Source organism: Rana temporaria, chromosome 1, assembly GCF_905171775.1.
Source record: "Rana temporaria chromosome 1, aRanTem1.1, whole genome shotgun sequence".
In the NCBI taxonomy this organism is placed as follows: domain Eukaryota; kingdom Metazoa; phylum Chordata; class Amphibia; order Anura; family Ranidae; genus Rana; species Rana temporaria.
This window is the reverse complement of record NC_053489.1, coordinates 64019523-64038505: the sequence shown is the minus strand read 5'-3', so window position 1 is coordinate 64038505 and position 18983 is coordinate 64019523.

Genomic DNA, 18983 nt, shown 5'->3' with positions numbered 1-18983 from the left:
TTCTTCTACATATTTTTGGAGAAAAAAATCACAATAAGCGTTTATTGATTGGTTTTTGAAAAAGTTATAGCGTCTACAAAATAGGGGATAGTTTTATGGCATTTTTATTCATTTTTTTGCTAGTATTGGCGGCAATCAGCGGTTCTTATTGTGACTTCGACATTATGGCGGACACATTTTTGGGACTAGTGCTATGAAAATGACACTGGCAGTGAAGGGGTTAACCACTAGGTGGCGCTGTAGGGGTTAAGTGTGCCCTAGTGAGTGTTTCTTACTGTAGGGGGGATGTGCAGTGTGTGACATGACTATTGACGATTACACAGAGCGGAGATCAGTGTCATTGTCACTAGGCAGAGCGGGGAGATTCTTGTTTACGTTAGCATCTCCCCACTCTATCTCTCTGTGAGATGATTGTGGGTATCCCTACAGAGAACGAGTCTGCGGGACCCGCAGTCAGGTTCACGGAGCTCACGACGGGCATGCGCGTGCACAATGGTGCTTCCTTAAAGGGGATGTATTTATCGGGGTATAGCGCGCGTGCGCCGGCGTATAACGCGCACCCCAAGTTTAGAAGGGAAGTTTAAAGCGGTGTTTCACCCTGCAGAACAACTTTTTAGCATAAAATTCTGCATAGTAGCGCGAGCTACAGTATTCCTGTCTTAATTTTTTTATCCCCGTACTCACTGTTATATCGTACATAGAAGATTCCGACTGCCCGCGGGGAATGGGCGTTCCTTTCAAGAGGGAGGGTGATTCACGGCCGGCTCTGGCACGTCACGCTCCCCGAAGACAGCCGGAGTAGGTCTCGGCTCTTCACGGCGCCTGCGCACAGACTATGCGCAGGCGCCGTGAAGAGCCAAGCCTATTTTGGCTATTTCCGGAGAAGCGTGACGCGCCAGAGCCGGCCGTCAATCACCTTCCGTCTGGATTGGAATGCCCATTCCCCGTGGGCAGTCGGAATCTTCTATGTACGATATAACAGTGAGTACGGGGATAAAAAAAATTAAGACAGGCATACTGTAGCTCGCGCTACTATGCCGAATTTTATGCTAGAAGAAAAAAAAAATGTTTTTTTTTTTATAGGGTGAACCCCCGCTTTAAGGAAAAAACTTACATTTTGGATGTCTTGCCCGGCGTCCATCAGCGGCCTTGTCCGGCATAGCGGCCTTGTCCGGCTGCGGCCTTGCACAGGGTCCGTCCAGCCTTGTCAGTGTCCGTCTGCGGTCTTGCCCGGCGTCCATTGGTGGTTTTGTCCGGCGTCCGTCTGTTTGAGTTTGGCGCCTCGGTCGAGCTGTGTAGAGCCGGATTTCCGGTGTGTTCGGCTCCTCTCGCGTGACTGCCGGCAGAGCCGAGTGTGGCCGAGTGCCCAGTACACTCGGCTCAGTCTTTGTCGGCGGCGCTCTGAGACAGCCGACAAAGACAGGATTGGCGTAAAAAAAACCCCACGATTTTCCCCTGATTTTAAGGGGAAAAATTGTGCGTTATACGCCGATAAATACGGTATACGTCCTTCTGCCTAGGAGTGCCATTGTATCGATGTAAATGTATATGCGGCGGTCGGGAGAAATGTATATGCGGCGGTCGGGAGGCGGTAAAATGGTTGTTCCTAAAATTTGTACTTGATATTTATGTTCAACCCCTTGAATTAAAGCTGAAAGTCTGCACTTCAAATTCATTTGGATTGTTTTGTTTTAATTTTATTCTGGTGGCATACAGAGCCAAAGTATGAAAATTGTGCCCATGTCCATAAATATATGGACCTAACTGTATGTTACCAGAAATAAAATAAAACAAGCTTCAATTACGAATCACTATCAAAATAAAAAACAATTACAAGGAAATAACTCAGGCTTGTCTAGTGTATAATCAGCACTATATGAAGCATAGAAAATAACACTACACTCCAAAAGGTAAACAGGATCCATAAGACAGAAGATCAGCAGGAGACATTAACATGATGAAGATGATGGGGACACGTATGTCTCCCTCTGTAAATTGCGTTATACTATTTACTGTGCTCTCCATACCCCATCCTGTGTCAGGTCCAGTAAAGTGGAATATGTGTATTTTATGGCGGTGACACCGATGTGCGATGGATGAAAGGACAGAACTTTTATTGGTCCTCAACTGCGCTCTGGAACAACATATCTCTATGGAGGTCACACATATGTGTAAAATAAACAGATAGAACAAACTCACTTCTTGTCATTGGGGACCTACAACCACTTCGATCTACTCAGGAAAAAAAATGTGTTCTTTGCAGCCAGACTCTGACCTCATATTTACTTCTGGGAAATGAGAACGCAGCCCTACAGGGAGACATTCTCAGGGACGGAGTATGAAGGAAGATTGGACTCCATTTCTCTAGAGAATGATGAATACGTGGAGGATATCGCCTGTAATGACCAGTAATGGACTCGCCTGATCCAGTCATTAGGCTCAGTTCACAGAGCTATAATGTATTATTTAATATAACAGTTGGTATTTTCAGCTCTTGTTGGCTGTCATTGTCACACAAACAGTTGTTGCGACAATATTATTGTTGTGTGTGAACAAAGTGATTAAAAACACAAAGCCCACACAAAGGATTGGTCATATCTAGTGTTATGATGCTCCTCTGATTTATTCTGTGAAATATCAAATAGAGAGAATCTTATAGTGGAGAGGTGCCACATCCCACAGTATCAGCACATTCATCAAAAAAGAAAACAAAAGACAGATATTTAAGGCAACAGTTGTAGACAAAAGTTAGTTAAAATTAACAATTATTATATATATATTCATTTTAAAGACCAATTAAAATGTTCTTCTATAGAACATATTTACTGCCAATACAGTAACATGATTGCAACTTTAAAGTGTAGGTCCTTCTTTACAGGCTCAATGACAAAAATTGTCATTGGGACAGAAAGTGAGGTGCAATCTTCTGAACAGATGCGACAGCAAAACAAATGTTACAGGGGTGATAACCCTTCTCTATGTTTTCTGAAAAGCTTAAAAATAGATTTTTTGGGCTGGAGCTACACTTTAAAAAAGTACCAGTTCAAAATTACAAACAGATTCTACTTAACAACAAACATACCTGTTTGCACCGCCTGTATACTGCTGTTCAAAGTATATAGGGCCAAAGGGGCTGGTAATGACCTGGGGGGACACTGCAACCCATGCTATTTTTCTCAATGATTTTCATTCATATTGCAGGGACCAGACATTACATTAAAGCCGCAAGCAGTTTTAAATGACTTTTTTCCTATAGTAATGTCATTTTGTGCAGGGACAGTTATAAACACGTGCCACTTCACAGTCATACTATAGACACCCAACAGGTACGATATTTAAAGACATTTTTCATTTTAAGCGTCATTAAAATCAATGCTCCCGAAAAAACTTCAGTTTTAAAAAAAAATGTTTGCATTGATACATGTCCCCTGGGGCAAGACCCGGGTCCCCAGACCCGTTTTAGGACAATAACTTACATATTAGCAGGTTTGATTTCGAATGTTCGAGCCCCATAGACTTCAATAGGGTTCTAAAGTTTGCACGAACGTTCGGTCCGTTCCAAGGTTCTGATGCGAACCAAACAAGGAGGTGTTCGGCTCTTCCCTATTGGAGAACAATGGGGTCATTGGTCCCATCATAGTGGATAGGTTCCCCCTTTTTAATTCTGCGTCCCAAATTTTTAGTGTGGCTCTTGTAAAGATAGTTAATTTCTTATTTCCAGGTCTTAAATGATGTTTTATCCATCGGAGCGCTTTAAGTTGAATTCCTATAATATCTTCTTCTAGTTTAACCCATTGTTTATCCTCCCCATTATGATACCAGTCTATAATCCTAGTCAAGGAGGCAGCTTGTAGATATTTGGAAAAGTCTGGTAATGCTAACCCTCCGGCTTCCCCGTTCTTCACTGTGGCGCTGTCATCGATTGTCTGTTCCCTAATATAGGGACGCACAATCAATGACATCAGACCTACAGCCACACCCCCCTACAGTTGTAACCACACATGAGGTCAAACTTAATCCATTCAGCGCCCCCTTGTGGTTAACTCCCAAACTGCAAATGTCATTTTCAAAGTAAACAATGCATTTTAAATGCATTTTTTTGCTGTGAAAATGACAATGGTCCCAAAAATGTGTCAAAATTGTCCGAGTGTCCGCCATAATGTCGCAGTCACGAAAAAAATCGCTGATCGCCGCCATTAGTAGTAAAAAAATATTTTACTATCCCCTATTTTGTAAACGCTATACATTTTGTGCAAACCAATCGATAAACGCTTATTGTGATTTTTTTTTTACCAAAAATAGGTAGAAGAATACGTATCGGCCTAAACTGAGGAACATTTTTTTTTTATATGTTTTTGGGGGATATTTATTATAGCAAAAAGTAAAAAATATTGCATTTTTTTCAAAATTGTCGTACTATTTTTGTTTATAGCACAAAAAAAAAAAAAAACGCAGAGGTGATCAAATACCACCAAAAGAAAGCTCTATTTGTAGGAAAAAAAGGACGCCAATTTTGTTTGGGAGCCACGTCGCACGACCGCGCAATTGTCAGTTAAAGCCACGCAGTGCCGAAACGCAAAAAGGGGCCTGGTCTTTTACCTGCATTTTGGTCCGGGTCTTAAGTGGTTAATTACATTTTTTTTTTTTTTTAATAACTAGGGGAATTGTTTGGAAAAGAGTACCGCTCCAAGTCCTGCGACCTATGCTGTGCTCCCGCCCTGTAGTACTGACAGGTGCAGACTCTGCGCTGATCCGTGGAAAAGAAATGTTCCTGGACTGCCGCACTCTGATTTATTGAAACAAAATGAACAAAGGATAAAATCCAAAGCTGTAAAACATCCAAAAATTCATGCAATACTGCATCAATGGTAGAAAGTGGACATAGGGGACAAAAAAGCTAACATGTTTCACATCATGGATAGATGCTTAGTCATAGCTGGACTAAGCATCTATCCATGATGTGAAACATGTTAGCTTTTTTGTCCCATATGTCCACTTTCTACCATTGATTGCAGTGTTGCATACATTTTTGGATTTTATCCTTTGTTCATTTTGTTTCAATAAATCGCCTATCAGAGTGCGGCAGTCCAGGAACATTTCTTTTTTCCTAGGGGAATTGTTTAAAAAAATGTATAACAGTTTTGGCAATATATCTATTTTTTTTTTATATTGATTCTTCCCATCCATGAGTATGTTATCTTTTCATATTTTTGTAATCATTTTATTACTTTTCGGACAGTCGCATTAAATTGTTGCCATTTAAACGCAAAATCCATTTGCAATAATGATGTTACTTTTTCTGTTGGTGATATATTTAGCATTTCCGATTTTTCATAATTAACTTTGAAATTACTCATTACAAATCGTTTAAATTATTTGATTAAATTAGGTATTGTTATAATGGGGTTGGTTACATATATTAATTCATCTGCATAAACTGCTGTTTTATATTCTTTATCTTTAATATTAATACCTTGTATATCTTTTTCCTTATTGCTTGTATAAGATGTTCCATCACGAATTTATATAATAAGGGAGATAATGGACATCCCTGTCGGGTTCCGTTTGAAATTTCTATATATTCTGATACCGTTCCATTTGTTCTTATTTTGGCCCGTGAATTAGAATACAATGCGACAATCCTACTAAGCATTTTTGGGCACATTCCTATCTGAACTAATGTTTCCTCCAAGAGTTTTTTTTTTTTTTTTTAGCTTGCCTGAAGTTCCGTTTTAAGGTCTTTAATATACTGTACAAGCAGTTAGCAAAGTATCCTCCTAGCTGCTTGCATGAAGTTACATTGCCCACATGTTGATAACAATTACTTTATGTGGGTCTATTGTTCACAATAGCAATGATGTTGTAGTGGTCGTGGGAGTTTTACAATACAAGTTGTACACCTATCGGTCACATACCTACAATTACATATAGCATATTATTATAACTACTCAAATATAGTAACAATCAGTGATGCATCCAGGAATATTATGTAATTATCAATATAAAATAAGAAATTCAAGCACTGGTTTTAGAAATTGTAATAATGTAGTATTCAACAATAACATTTATAACAAAGAATTCCTCAAGGGAAGTATGACTATAAAGTAATATGATTAAAACGTATGTAACAAAATTATATCTTTCTATATGCACAGAAATACACTTCACACACTGACACACCTAAAAACGCTTACAATGTCTCATTATACAGAAGCAGAAATACCAATATTGCTAATGGTTTTCAATCACTGGTACAGATGACCTCTCACTTATCAATCCTCCTGGTGCATATTGAATTACCGTATTTAATCGGCGTATACCGCGCACTTTTTCCCCCTGAAAATAGGGGGAAAATCACGGGGTGCGCACTATACGCCAATAGCATACCTCGGAGGGGAAGGAGAGGGACGAGTGCCCGCTGGAAATCACCGAGCCTGCCCGCTGGAAATCACCGAGCCGTCATCTCCTCTCGGCTCTCACTTGGCTGTCACGTCACCTAGGCACAGTCCCGCCTCCGCCACCAGCATTGGACCAGTGTTCTGTCTGTCACAGGAGATGGTCCAATGCTGGTGGCGGAGGCGGGACTGTGCGTATGTGAAGTGACAGCCGAGTGAGAGCCGAGTGGAGATGACGGCTCGGTGATTTCCGGCGGGCGCTCGTCCCCTTCCTTCCCCTCCAAGATATGCCATAGGTACACGCTCCTTCCCCTCCGAGGTATGCATAGGTGCCGCGCTGCCCGCGTTTAAGGGTTTCCTCACCCTCCCCTTCACCACCGACTGCTGAACTTTGGGGATAGAAGCCCCAAGCCGCGCTACAGTCCCGGTCAGCGCTGCCTGCGTCTGAGGCCCCGTACTCACGGCCAAACATGTCTGCTGAAACTGGTCCGCAGACCAGTTTCAGCAGACATGTTTGGCCGTGTGTTGGCCCGAGCAGACCATTTTCGGGCGGATCGGACAGGTTTCCAGCGGACAACTGTTTCCTGGACTTGCTTTAAAACAGTCCGCTGGAAACCTGTCCGGCCGGACATGTACCTTCGTCTGTACAGACCTACCGTACATGTCCTGCCGCCCGCCATCCCTCGCATGCGTCGAATGACTTCGACGCATGCGTGGAAGCATTTTAAAGGCAGGCCGCCCACGTCGCCGCGCCATTGTCGCGGCGACACCGCGTCATCGACGTGGCGACACCGCGGACACGCCCCGCGTATTGTTTACGTGCGGACTTCTGTTCGATGGTGTGTATAGCCATCGAACAGAAGTCCCCGGGCAGTCCCCGGCCAGACATGTCCGATGGAAATGGTCTGCAGACCGTTTTCATCGGACATGTCCTGCCGTGAGTACAAGGCCTGAGAGTTCCAGCTCCCTCCCTTCCACCATCGAGTGCTGACAGCTAGAAGCCCTAAGGTACTGTGTATCTCCTTGAACATAGGAGCTGCTCTCTGAGTTGCTTGCTGTACATTGCTGCTTATCTTATTTTTAATTTTAACTGCATTTACTATTTGGACTAAAAAAACATTTTTTTTCCAGAAAATTCCCTCTTAAAATTGGGGTGCCTGTAATACGCCGGCACGCGTTATACGCCGATAAATACGGTAATCTGGGACACAACAACTTTAAATACATTCATTATTAGCACTGTGCTGATGTTCTGTGATTTGCCCCAGTATATTAAAGCTTTCAGTTCTGCGTTGCATATAGGAGATGAAATGTCTTCTCATAATGCAACCAATATATACAGAATGTTATTCCAATATTTTGGTTATTGATCATTAGTGAACATACAGTGTCTTGAAAAAGTATTCATACCCCCTTGAAATTTTCCACATTTTGTCATGTTACAACCAAAAACGTAAATGTATTTTATTGGTATTTTATGTGCTAAACCAACACAAAGTGGTCATTGGCTCTTGCGGCTGTCAATCAAAGTCAGTCAGCCAATCAGGGGAGAGAGGAGCGGAGCTGTGTCTGGGCTTTGTGTCTGAATGGATACAAGGAGCTGTGACTCGGCTCAGCTGCCCCCATAGGAAGCTGCTGAGTTGGGGGCACTTAATTGGAGGGAGGGGCCAGGAGCTGCAAAGAGGGACCCGAGAAGAGGAGGATCCGGGCTGGTCTGTGCAAAACCAACTACACAGAGGAGGTAAGTATAACATGTTTGTCATTTTTATTTTTTAAACAAGACTTTGAAATCATTATTTATTCTAACCATTGAAATGAATAAACGCTCAAATGCTCAAGCAAGCGTTTAGGCACGTTTACAAGCATTTAATCGCGTTGGGAAGTTTTTGTGCCCAAACGTTTTTCTCCTGAATGTGATTTTGGTGTGTTCAGATTTCTGCCCCTAAAAGCCCCTGCCTCTAAACTTCTCTAAAAGCCTGTGTGTCATGCCTTTAAAATGGGTGAATCGTCTTTTATTAACACAAAATCAGCAAAAGCAGCCCAAAAGGTTGCGCCATCCGAATGGAACTTCCCCCTTATAGTGCCGTCGTACGTGTTGTACGTCACCGCGCTTTGCTAGAGCATTTTTTTTTCACGATCGTGCGTAGGCAAGGTCGTTTAACGATCGGGTTGAAAAAAACGTTGTTTTTTCTAGACCATTAAAAATGTAATTTTTTACAACCCGAAAAACGGCCGTGTGTACGCGGCATTAGTCTTTTGACTAAAATGGCATTTTAGCTTTAGTCCCATTTTAGTCTTTTGACTAAAATGCCATTTTAGTTTTTGTCGTATTTTAGTCGACTAAAATAGCATTAATTTAGTCGACTAAAATGTTTTAGTAGATGAAATAAACACTGTTGGTAACAATATAAATTAATACAGCTAAATTATAGTCATCAATAATTCAGAATTTGGGAATACACCAAGTGCCATCCTGGAAACAGCATTTTAACCACTTACCCCCAGGACCATATTGCTGCCCAAAGACCAGAGTACTTTTTGCGATTCGGGACTGCGTCGCTTTAACAGACAATTGCACGGTCGTGCGACGTGGCTCCCAAACAAAATTGGCGTCCTTTTTTTCCCACAAATAGAGCTTTCTTTTGGTGGTATTTGATCACCTCTGCGGTTTTTAGTTTTTGCGCTATAAACAAAAATAGAGCAACAATTTTGAAAAAAATGAATATTTTTTACATTTTGCTGTAATAAATATCCCCCAAAAATATATAAAAAAACATTTTTTTTCCTCAGTTTAGGCCGATACGTTTTCTTCTACATATTTTTCGTAAAAAAAAAAAAATCGCAATAAGCGTTTATTGATTGGTTTGCGCAAAAGTTATAGCGTTTACAAAATAGGGGGTATTTTTATGTAATTTTTATTATATTTTTTTTACTAGTAATGGCGGCGATCAGCGATTTTTTTTTCCCGGTACTGCGACATTATGGCGGACACTTCGGACACTTTTGACACATTTTTGGGACCATTGGCATTTTTATATCGATCAGTGCTATAAAAATGCATTGGATTACTATAAAAATGCCACTGGCAGTGAAGGGGTTAACACTAGGGGGCGGGGAAGGCGTTAAGTATGCCTGGGTGTGTTCTTACTGTGGGGGGGGGTGGCCTCACTAGGGGAAACACTGATCCTCGGTTCATACATTGTATGAACCGAAGATCAGCATTTCCCCTGCTGACAGGACCGAGAGCTGTGTGTTTACACACACAGCTCCCGGTTCCCGCTCTGTACCGAGCGATCGCGTGTGCCCGGCGGCGATCGTGCCCGCCGGGCACACGCACGGGAGTCGGGGGCGAGTGGGGGGCGCGCGCCCCCTAGTGGCGGCTGGAAGAGAGGACGTCATATTACGTGCTCTCGCCCAGCAGAGCCACCTTGTGGACGTATAACTGCGGTGCGCGGTCGGCAAGTGGTTAAGCGGTAAACTAGTCATGGCCGAAATCGTTGGCACCCCAGAAATTTGTTTTGCTATACACGTTTATTCCCTTTGTGTGTATTGGAACAAAACAAAAAAAGGGAGAAAAAAAACAAATTGGACATAATGTCACATAAAAAACTCCATAAATGGGCTGGTCAAAATTCTTGGCACCCTTAAAAATATTTGGTTGCACACCCTTTGGAAAAAATACCTGAAATCAGTCGCTTCCTATAACCATTAATAAGCTTCTTACACCTCTCACCTGGAATTTTGGACCACTCTTCCTTTGCAAACTGCTTCAGGTCTCTCTTATTGGAAGGGCGTCTTTTCCCAACAGCAATTTTAAGATCTCTCCACAGGTGTTCAATGGGATTTAGATCTGGACTCATTGCTGGCCACTTTAGAACTCTTCAGCGCTTTGTTGCCATCCATTTCTGGGTGCTTTTTGATGTATGTTTGGGGCAATTGTCCTGCTGGAAGACCCAAGATCTCAGATGCAAACCCAGCTTTCTGAAACTGGGCTCTACAGTTCGACCCAAAATCCTTTGGCAATCCTCAGATTTCATGATACCTTGCACACATTCAAGGCACCCAGTGCCAGAGGCAGCAAAACAACCCCAAAACATCATTTAACCTCCACCATATTTCACTGTAGGTACGGTGTTCTTTTCTTTGTAGGCTTCATTCCGTTTTTGGTAAACGGTAGAATGATGTGCTTTACCAAAAAGCTCTATCTTGGTCTCATCTGTCCCCAAGACGTTTTCCCAGAAGGATTTTGGCTTACTCAGGTACATTTTGGCAAACTGTAGTCTTGCTTTTTGATGTCTCTGTGTCAGCAGTGGGGTCCTCCTGGGTCTCTTGCCATAGCGTTTAATTTCATTTAAATGTCGACGGATGCTCCCTGAGCCTACAGGACAGCTTGAATTTCTTTGGAACTTGTTTGGGGCTGATTATCCATCATCCTGCATTGCAGTCTTTCATCAATTTTTCTCTTCCGCCCATGCCCAGAGAGATTAGCTACAGTGCCATGGGTTGCAAACGTCTTACTAATGTTGCGCACTGTGGACAAAGGCAAATCTAGATCTCTGGAGATGGACTTGTAACCTTGAGATTGTTGATAAATTTCCACAATTTTGGTTCTCAAGTCCACAATCACCCCCTGCCTCCAAAATTCCCCCAGGACCACTGCCTCTAATCACCCCCTGCCTCCACCCCCCTCTGCAGTGCCACCAACAACCCCTGTCTCCATCCCCCACCCTCTGTGGTGCCACCATCCCCCTCTGCGATGCCTCCAATCTCCCCCTGCCTCCAATCTCCCCCTGCCTCCATTGCCCCCTGCCTCCATCCCCCTCTGCGGTGCCACCGCAGCCACCATTACCCCCTGCCTCCAATCATCCCCTGCCTCCAATCTCCATGCGCAGTTCCAAGCCGAACCGATCTCGGCTTTTTTACTGGCACATTCCCGCAACCATGGACATTTACGAACGGAGGAAAAAAGTGTCTCTAAAAATACGGACGGTTGACAACACTGGTGGGAGGAATAGCGCCTCATCATTGATATTAATGAGAGGAATAGTGCCTCATCATTGGTATCAGTGGAAGGAATAGTGTCCCATCATTGGTATCAATGGGAGGAATAGTGTCCCATCATTGGTATCAATGGGAGGAATAGTGCCCCATCATTGGTATCAGTAGAAGGAATAGTGTCCCATCATTGGTATCAATGGGAGGAACAGTGCCTCATCATTGATTATAATGAGAGGAATAGTGCTTCGTATCACTGGAAGGAATAGTGCAGTGGGCTGGATGCGGCTCTTTGGTAGCCTTTATCCAACTGGCAGGCCGCAATTTGGGGATCTCTAGTCCATACCATTGGTATGTGGGTCGTGACCATCTTCGCAACCCTTTTTATTTCATTTTTTATTGCTAACTTTTGGTATGTTTTTTTTTTTTTTTTTTTACTTTGTAGATATGAGCACACTAAATCCATACAATTAGTGCTCTAGCGGAACAAAATCAAGAATCCCAGTTCTGTACGGACAAATAATAACTACATAGCTGGCATTTACTGGCACCACAAGTTGCATGATTGCTTGTTGTCTTTGGTGAACTTCAAACCTGGAACCTTGCTTCCACTATTGCTTTCCATTGGGTCTTTGCCACTTAGACATCATTCTGTCCTAACCAACAAACTTTCAAGACTTCCAAACTTGAAAGAAAAGCTGTACCACTTTTTTTTATTTTGTTTGCTAACCTATTTTATTATGAGTGTGCGTGTGTACATTGTTATATCAGTGATCAGAGACAGTCACCTAAGAAATATGCACAGCTGCTCCTGTTGCAAGTCATGTCACATAGGAAATATGTAATTTGTTTTTATATTTTATAGAGTGTAATAAAAGAGAAGTTGTATAGACTGAGTGAAAATGAACTTAGTTGACATTACATGAAACACGTAGGCAGCAGCAGCCATGATCTTTTCAAGTTGGGTTTTCTTGTACAGGCAAGGCATATTGCAAAGCAGGGACAAGGATTGATGTCTTCCCCTAGTAATAGCACTTCCCACACTGTACAAAAACACTGGCTAGGCACACAGTTAATCATTTGATTGCCCCTGATGTTATCGCCTTTCCAGCCATTTATATTAGTACAGTGACAGTGCATGATTTGTAGCACTGATCACTGTATTATGGCGCGTACACACAACGTTTTTTCATGACGAGAAAAATGCAATTTTTTAAATTGGTCATTGTGTGTAGGCTCTAGAGAATTTTTCTCGATGTGAAAAATGGGCATAAAAAATTTAGAACATGCTCTAATTTTTCTCGTAGTTTTTAATGTCGTCGTTTTTCAGGTCGTGAAAAACGGTCGTGTGTAGTCTTTAATGACGGGAAAAAAACGCGCATGTTCACAAGCAAGTTATAAGACGGGAGCACTCGTTCAGTAACAGACTGAAAAGCACGAAGACTGAAAAGTGCGAATCGTCTCCCACCGAACTTTTACTAACACGAAATTAGCAAAAGCAGCCCAAAGGGTGGCGCCATCTGAATGGAACTTCCCCTTTATAGTGCCGTTGTACGTGTTGTACGTCACCGCGCTTTGCTTAAGCATTTTTTTTTTCACAATCGTGTGTATGCAAGGCAGGCTTGACAAGAATCACATTGAGAAAAACATTGTTTTTTTCCATGACATTAAAAACGGTCGTGCGTACGCGGCATTAGTGTAAATGGTACACAAAAAAGTGTCAGTTAATGTCCGATTTGTCCGCTGCAATATCGCAGTATATAAGTCGCTGATCGCCGCCATTAATACTAAAAAAATTAAATAAAGAATTCCATAAATATATCCCATAGTTTGTAGACACTATGGGCCATATTCTCGTAGATCGGCGCATATTTACTCAGGTGTAGCGCATCATAGTTGCGCTACGCCGGCTTAACTTGGAGAGAGCTCTCCCATATTCCCGTACCACATGCGTCCTACGTTGCGCTCGCGGAGCTGAAATGTGTCGGCGTAAGTAGGCGCAAGTGACGGTAGGAGGGATGTGGGCGTGAAGAATGCTAATGAACCGTGACCCCATGCAAATGATGTCCAGACCGAACGGAGCATGCGCCGGACGTGCCCCGCCCTCTGCGCATGCGCAAAACAACAGTAGTCGTAAATCCCTGCTGAGTTGGGCCGGCCCAGTGCATAAAAGCGTCACCACATGCGCCCAACGAGTGCAAAGTGACTCCATTTATTCTGTTGGTGGTGTCCGTGAGATTTTGCTCTTTAGCTTTGCAATGCCTGGACCCAGGAAGGAAAGGAGAAAAAAAAATTTCAGCCAAGATGAGAGGGCCATCATAGTCTCTGCCATGGAGAGATACGATTCAAGACTCCATGGTGCTGACAGTGGCAGCACAAGTAAAACAAAAAAGGAGGAGATCCTTAGGAAAGTGACTGCCCAGGTCAATGCCTTAGGCCATGAGGCAAGGACCCCCCAGGAAATTCTTAAAAAAATGAATGACCTGCGTGGTGTGGTCAGGAACAAGATGGCCATCATTGCAAAGCATGCCAGGGGCACAGGAGGGGGGCCACCCTGTTCTACCCGGCTCACTCAAGAGGAGGAAGTGATTGCCCACTGCCTTCGGAGGGAGCAGGTGGAGGGTCTGGAGGGCCATGACTCAAGTGAGCCACCCATGAGGACAGGTAAGTGTGTTTTATCTTCTATCTGGTGTGTTGCATGTGTGGTGGGGGTGGTGGGTTATGTGACAAATGTGTGGGTCCACCAACATGTGAATGTTTTGTGTCATCCACAGGTGAGCAGGATGAAGCGGGGCCATCCAATGCTGCCAGTGGCCGTCACAGACCATCATCCACTGAGCAGTCTGCTTCTGTGACTGACCTCCTGGGAAGCCAACAGGCCTTGGTGGAGGGGAGTGGTCAGTCCTCCGCACAGGAGGTTGTTGAGGAGGAGGTCCAGGAAGAGGTGGTCCAGGAAGAGGTGGTCCAGGAAGAGGTGGTCCAGGAAGAGGTGGTCCACAGCGAGCAGGAGGTCTTCCTTTTTTTGGAGGAGTCGCATGTGGTGGCAGGACCATCACAAAGCCCCCGCATCTCCAGCCCCTCAGGGTCCTCCAACACCCTCTCCAGTCCCTCCCGTCCCATCCCCCTCATCTCCAGCCCCTCAAGGTCCTCACTCTATGCAAGGGGCCCAGCCACTCCTGTCCCCAGGAGGGCTACCCACAGGACAAAGGGTGCGGCAGAAATGCTGCATGAGAATCTGGCCAGGCAGCAGGACCAGCAAAGCCGTCATATGGGGGAAATCTTGGTGGAGTTGAGGCGCCTGTCCGACAGCTTGGCCTCCTCGGGAGCAGTACCAGATGCTCTCCAAGATGTGGCTGGAAACAGCGCAGCCACAATCACCAGCCTGGGTGAGCTGCAGACTACAACTGCCGAACTTGTGGGGGAGGTCAGGTGCCTGTGAAGGGCTGTTCAGGCCCAGACAGCTACCCAGGAGTCATTGCTCACCCGCATAGCACTAGCTTTGGAGGGCAGACAGGCAGGCAGGGAGGCACCTGGGAATGTTCCTCCACCTGGAGATGTTCCTCCACCTGATGCCCCAGCTCCCCCCAGGCAAGTGAGGGCCAGGAACCTGGGCACCAGGCGTAGCCCGCGCCGGGGCAAGTGATTATTTATTCTTCATTTGCTCTGGTTAAGAGTTTTATTTAATATTTGCTCTGGTTAAGAGCTTATTTTATTATTTGCTCTGGTTAGGAGCTTTTTTTTTAATTTTGGGTGCTGCACACAGGCAGTGTTGCAGAGTACAGTGTGAATGGTGTGTGAATGTGGGGTGGTGACATTCCTGCCAGTAAGGGGGGGGGTCACCCTCGGGCGCTGGTGATAAGTTCTCCCCAGGTCCGTATGAATGACGTATGAATGGACAGCAACATCATTGGGGCCTTGACGCGGCGTTGCTGCTCCTTAGTACCGTGCGGTGTACTTCGGTCTAATCCAATGTTCTGTGCATGTGGGGTGTGTGTTAGGGACCACAGTGGTGTGCATGCATGCATTTTCTGTGTGCCATGTTTAATGTTTGTGTTTAACGTTCAAAGATTCGCTCCATGAGACATCTCCTGACTGCTGTACCATCAGCAGACGGGGTAGCCTCGGTTAGGGGGGGACATGGTGGTTGGGGGGTCAGGTCATCACGTAGGTCAATCTGCAGGCCCTTTCTCACTGCGAAGTTGTGCAGCACGCAACATGCAGCGATGATTTGGCACACGAAGTTGGGGGAATACAGCAGGGTACCCCCAGTCTTATCCAGGCATCGAAAGCGTGACTTAAGGAGGCCAAATGTTCGCTCAACCACTGCACGGGTGCGTGCGTGTGCTTCGTTATATCTTCTCTCTCCTGGTGTTTGCGGATTGTGGAATGGAGTCATGAGATGAGGTCCCAGGGCATATGCAGAGTCACCTGGAAGGGAAAAGACAGGAGGATGTTAGTAATGCATGTGCCCCTCGTGATGTCTGCATCATGGGGGGGGACAGTCATACCTGACACCCATGTCACTCACCAACCAGCCAACTGTCCCCATACACATTCTGCTCAAATTGTCTTGGGATGTCACTTTGCCTGAATATAAAGCTGTCATGGCTGGATCCGGGGTGTTTTGCACGGACGTGCCATATGAGGCCATGTGCATCCACGATCACTTGGACATTGATGGAATGCCAATGTTTTCTGTTGCGGTATATGTGCTCGGTCTCGTGGGGGGCTGTATTGCCACATGGGTACAATCAATTGCACCCACAGTGCGTGGGAAACCATCAATTAGGCAGAAATCTGTCATTGCCTTCAGCCGCATGTCCTCCTGGGTGGGTCTGATTATGTGGTGCGACATGTGTCGGAGTATTGCGGGGACAACTTGGTGCAACGCATCTACTCATGCTGGTTTGGGATATCCCAACCACGTCTCCACTGGTTCTTTGAAAAGAGCCTGTGGCAAGAAAATGCAATGTTGCCAGGACCTTCACCAGTGGCTGCACTGCATGGGATTGTTGTGTTGGGCTGCTGATGTCATTCTTCAGGGCTCTGGTAATTTCAAGGATGGCAGCAGGGCTGAATCTATAACGGTGATACACATCCACATCAGCCATGCCAAAGAGGCTAATGCGCTGTGGGTAGATCCTCTCACGTGCCCTCCTCCGTGCCCTCCTCCTTCTAAGTGCCTCTTCCTCCTCACACACTAGCAGTGCTAAGACCACGCCTGCCCCTGGCATGTTGGCATACGAATGTGTTGTCCTAAAAATTTGGTTGCTCAGCTCGTCCGGGATGGTGCTGCTGTATTTGCTTTTTTCAAGCTAACTTACTCAGGTCTGGAGCAAAGTTAACCGAGCTTTATAAGGGGTAACTTTCAGCCGGACAATCGTCTTACGCGCACAGCGCGTAGCCTAAGCCGATCGCGCGTAGGTTCGGGAATCAGCGCATCTACATCATTTGCATATTTGAATACTAATTCTATGGCAGCCTAGGATGCCATCAGCTGAAATATACGCCTACGCTGCGTAAACTTAAACTAGTTAAGACGGACAGGAGTAGCCTGATTTCTGGCGGATCTGGTTCTGTGACTACGGCGCATAGATAGGACGGCGCATCTTTACACTTACGCCGCGCATCTCCATATACGCCGGTGTAACTTGTTTGAGAATATGGCCCTATAACTTTTGCGTAAATTAATAAATGTACACTTGTTTTTTTTAACAAATTCGTTTTTTTTTCTTTAATTCGATATGTTTTATAGCAGAAATTAAACTTTTTTTTTTTTTTCAAAATTGACAAGCTTTTTTTTGTTTATCTCACAAAAAATTTAAATCACAGAGGTGATCAAATACCACCAAAAGAAAGCTCTATTTGTGGGGAAAAGGACATCATTTTTATTTGGGTACAGCGTTGCTAGACCATGCAATTGTCCTAAGTGGCCGTGAGGAGCATCAGTGTGTCAAAAGTGAATATTCATTCGCTATTGCCACACAAGTACCGTATTTGCCGGTGTATACGACGACCGGGCGAATAAGACGACCCCCTAATTGTACATTTTTTTTAAAGATTTTTTGCCTGTACTCATTGTATAAGACGACCCCCGTTCCGAGGCTTCCGACGCTTCATATTTCTTCCTTCTTGAAGCCATATTCTTCTTCATTCTTGCTGGAGCTGGAGCAAATCACGGCGAGCGATGTATTATATTAATGAATACAAAGCCTGCTTGGATTGGCAGAGGCTGTAACATTATCATCCCACGCCTCTCTGACTCTCAAAGCCAATCCGAGCAGGCTCTGTATTCATTTGAATACAACGCTCACCGGGATTGGCTAAACGGTATATACTGTATGTATCCGAAGCTACATACAGTATTACCGCACATCCAGCAGGCATCTGAGGAGCTGACCCGGTGTATAAGACGGTTTTTGGCCAGTTTTTTTAAGTGTAAAATGTAGTCTTATACGCCAGCAAATACAGTACCTTTTTTTTTTGATCTGATTTATTGCCATGGGCCATGACAGGTCCCCTTTATGGAAAGATCTGAGGTCTATTAAACACCAAATCTCTCTTCTGGCCTCCAAAGCATCTGATCAAACCGAGATAGGTTCAGATGCTTTCACAAGCTGGTAATGGCTTATTTACATGAGGCCGAAACCAGAAGTGATGAAATCCTCTACAACCTTGGTTTCTGACGTCACACAGTGGAAGGAACAACATAAGTTTCTCTCACTGTGTCACGGGAAGCAGATGCCGCCTGTAAAAGTCATCCAGTGGCTTTTTCACGTGAAACAAAATCACCAGCTGAAAAAAAAACCCACTATCGGGTTCATGATTGTAGCTTCAACCATGATCCCAGTACACCCACTTAGGTTTATAAATGGCCTAAGAAAGGGAAGTGCTTAAAACATATTTGCAATAACTAACATTCCACCTATACAAGGATGATACAAATGTGAGCTGAAAACATATACCCTCAGCATAGTTGTTGATGACTTCCCCTCAGGCAATGTAGAAGGCACCCTTAGGGCTCTTTCACACGTCCGTTCCGTTCGTCCGTTTTTTGGACGTCCGTTAACGGACCGCAATGATTTCCTATGGGCTAGCGTCCGTTAGCGGATGAGCATCCGCTAACGTCCGTTAGCATCCGTCTTCGTTAAGTTCCGTTTTTTTGGACGGAAGAAAACTCTATTTTTCTTCCGTCTAAAAAACGGAACGGACGAAAAACGGACGTTAACGGATGATCCGTTTATCATCCATTCCGCTAACATCCGTTTTTCTATGTAAAAAGCCCAAAAAAAAAAAAAAAAGCGGATGAAAAAACGGATGAAAAAACTGATGCAAAAACTGATGCAAAAACTGACGAAAAACTGATGGAAAAACGGATCAACTGATGAAAAAAAAACTGATCTGAAAAACTGAACGGACGTGTGAAAGAGCCCTTAGAAGTCAGAAAATGGTGACAGGTATGCAGATGGAGGACTTATACACTTATAGAAATATTTGTGCGTGTACTTCAGGTTTAAGGAAACAAAACTGGAGTAAAAATGGCATTATCGTTTTTGAAAAGTTTGGTTTAAAACTGATATTTATATGAATACT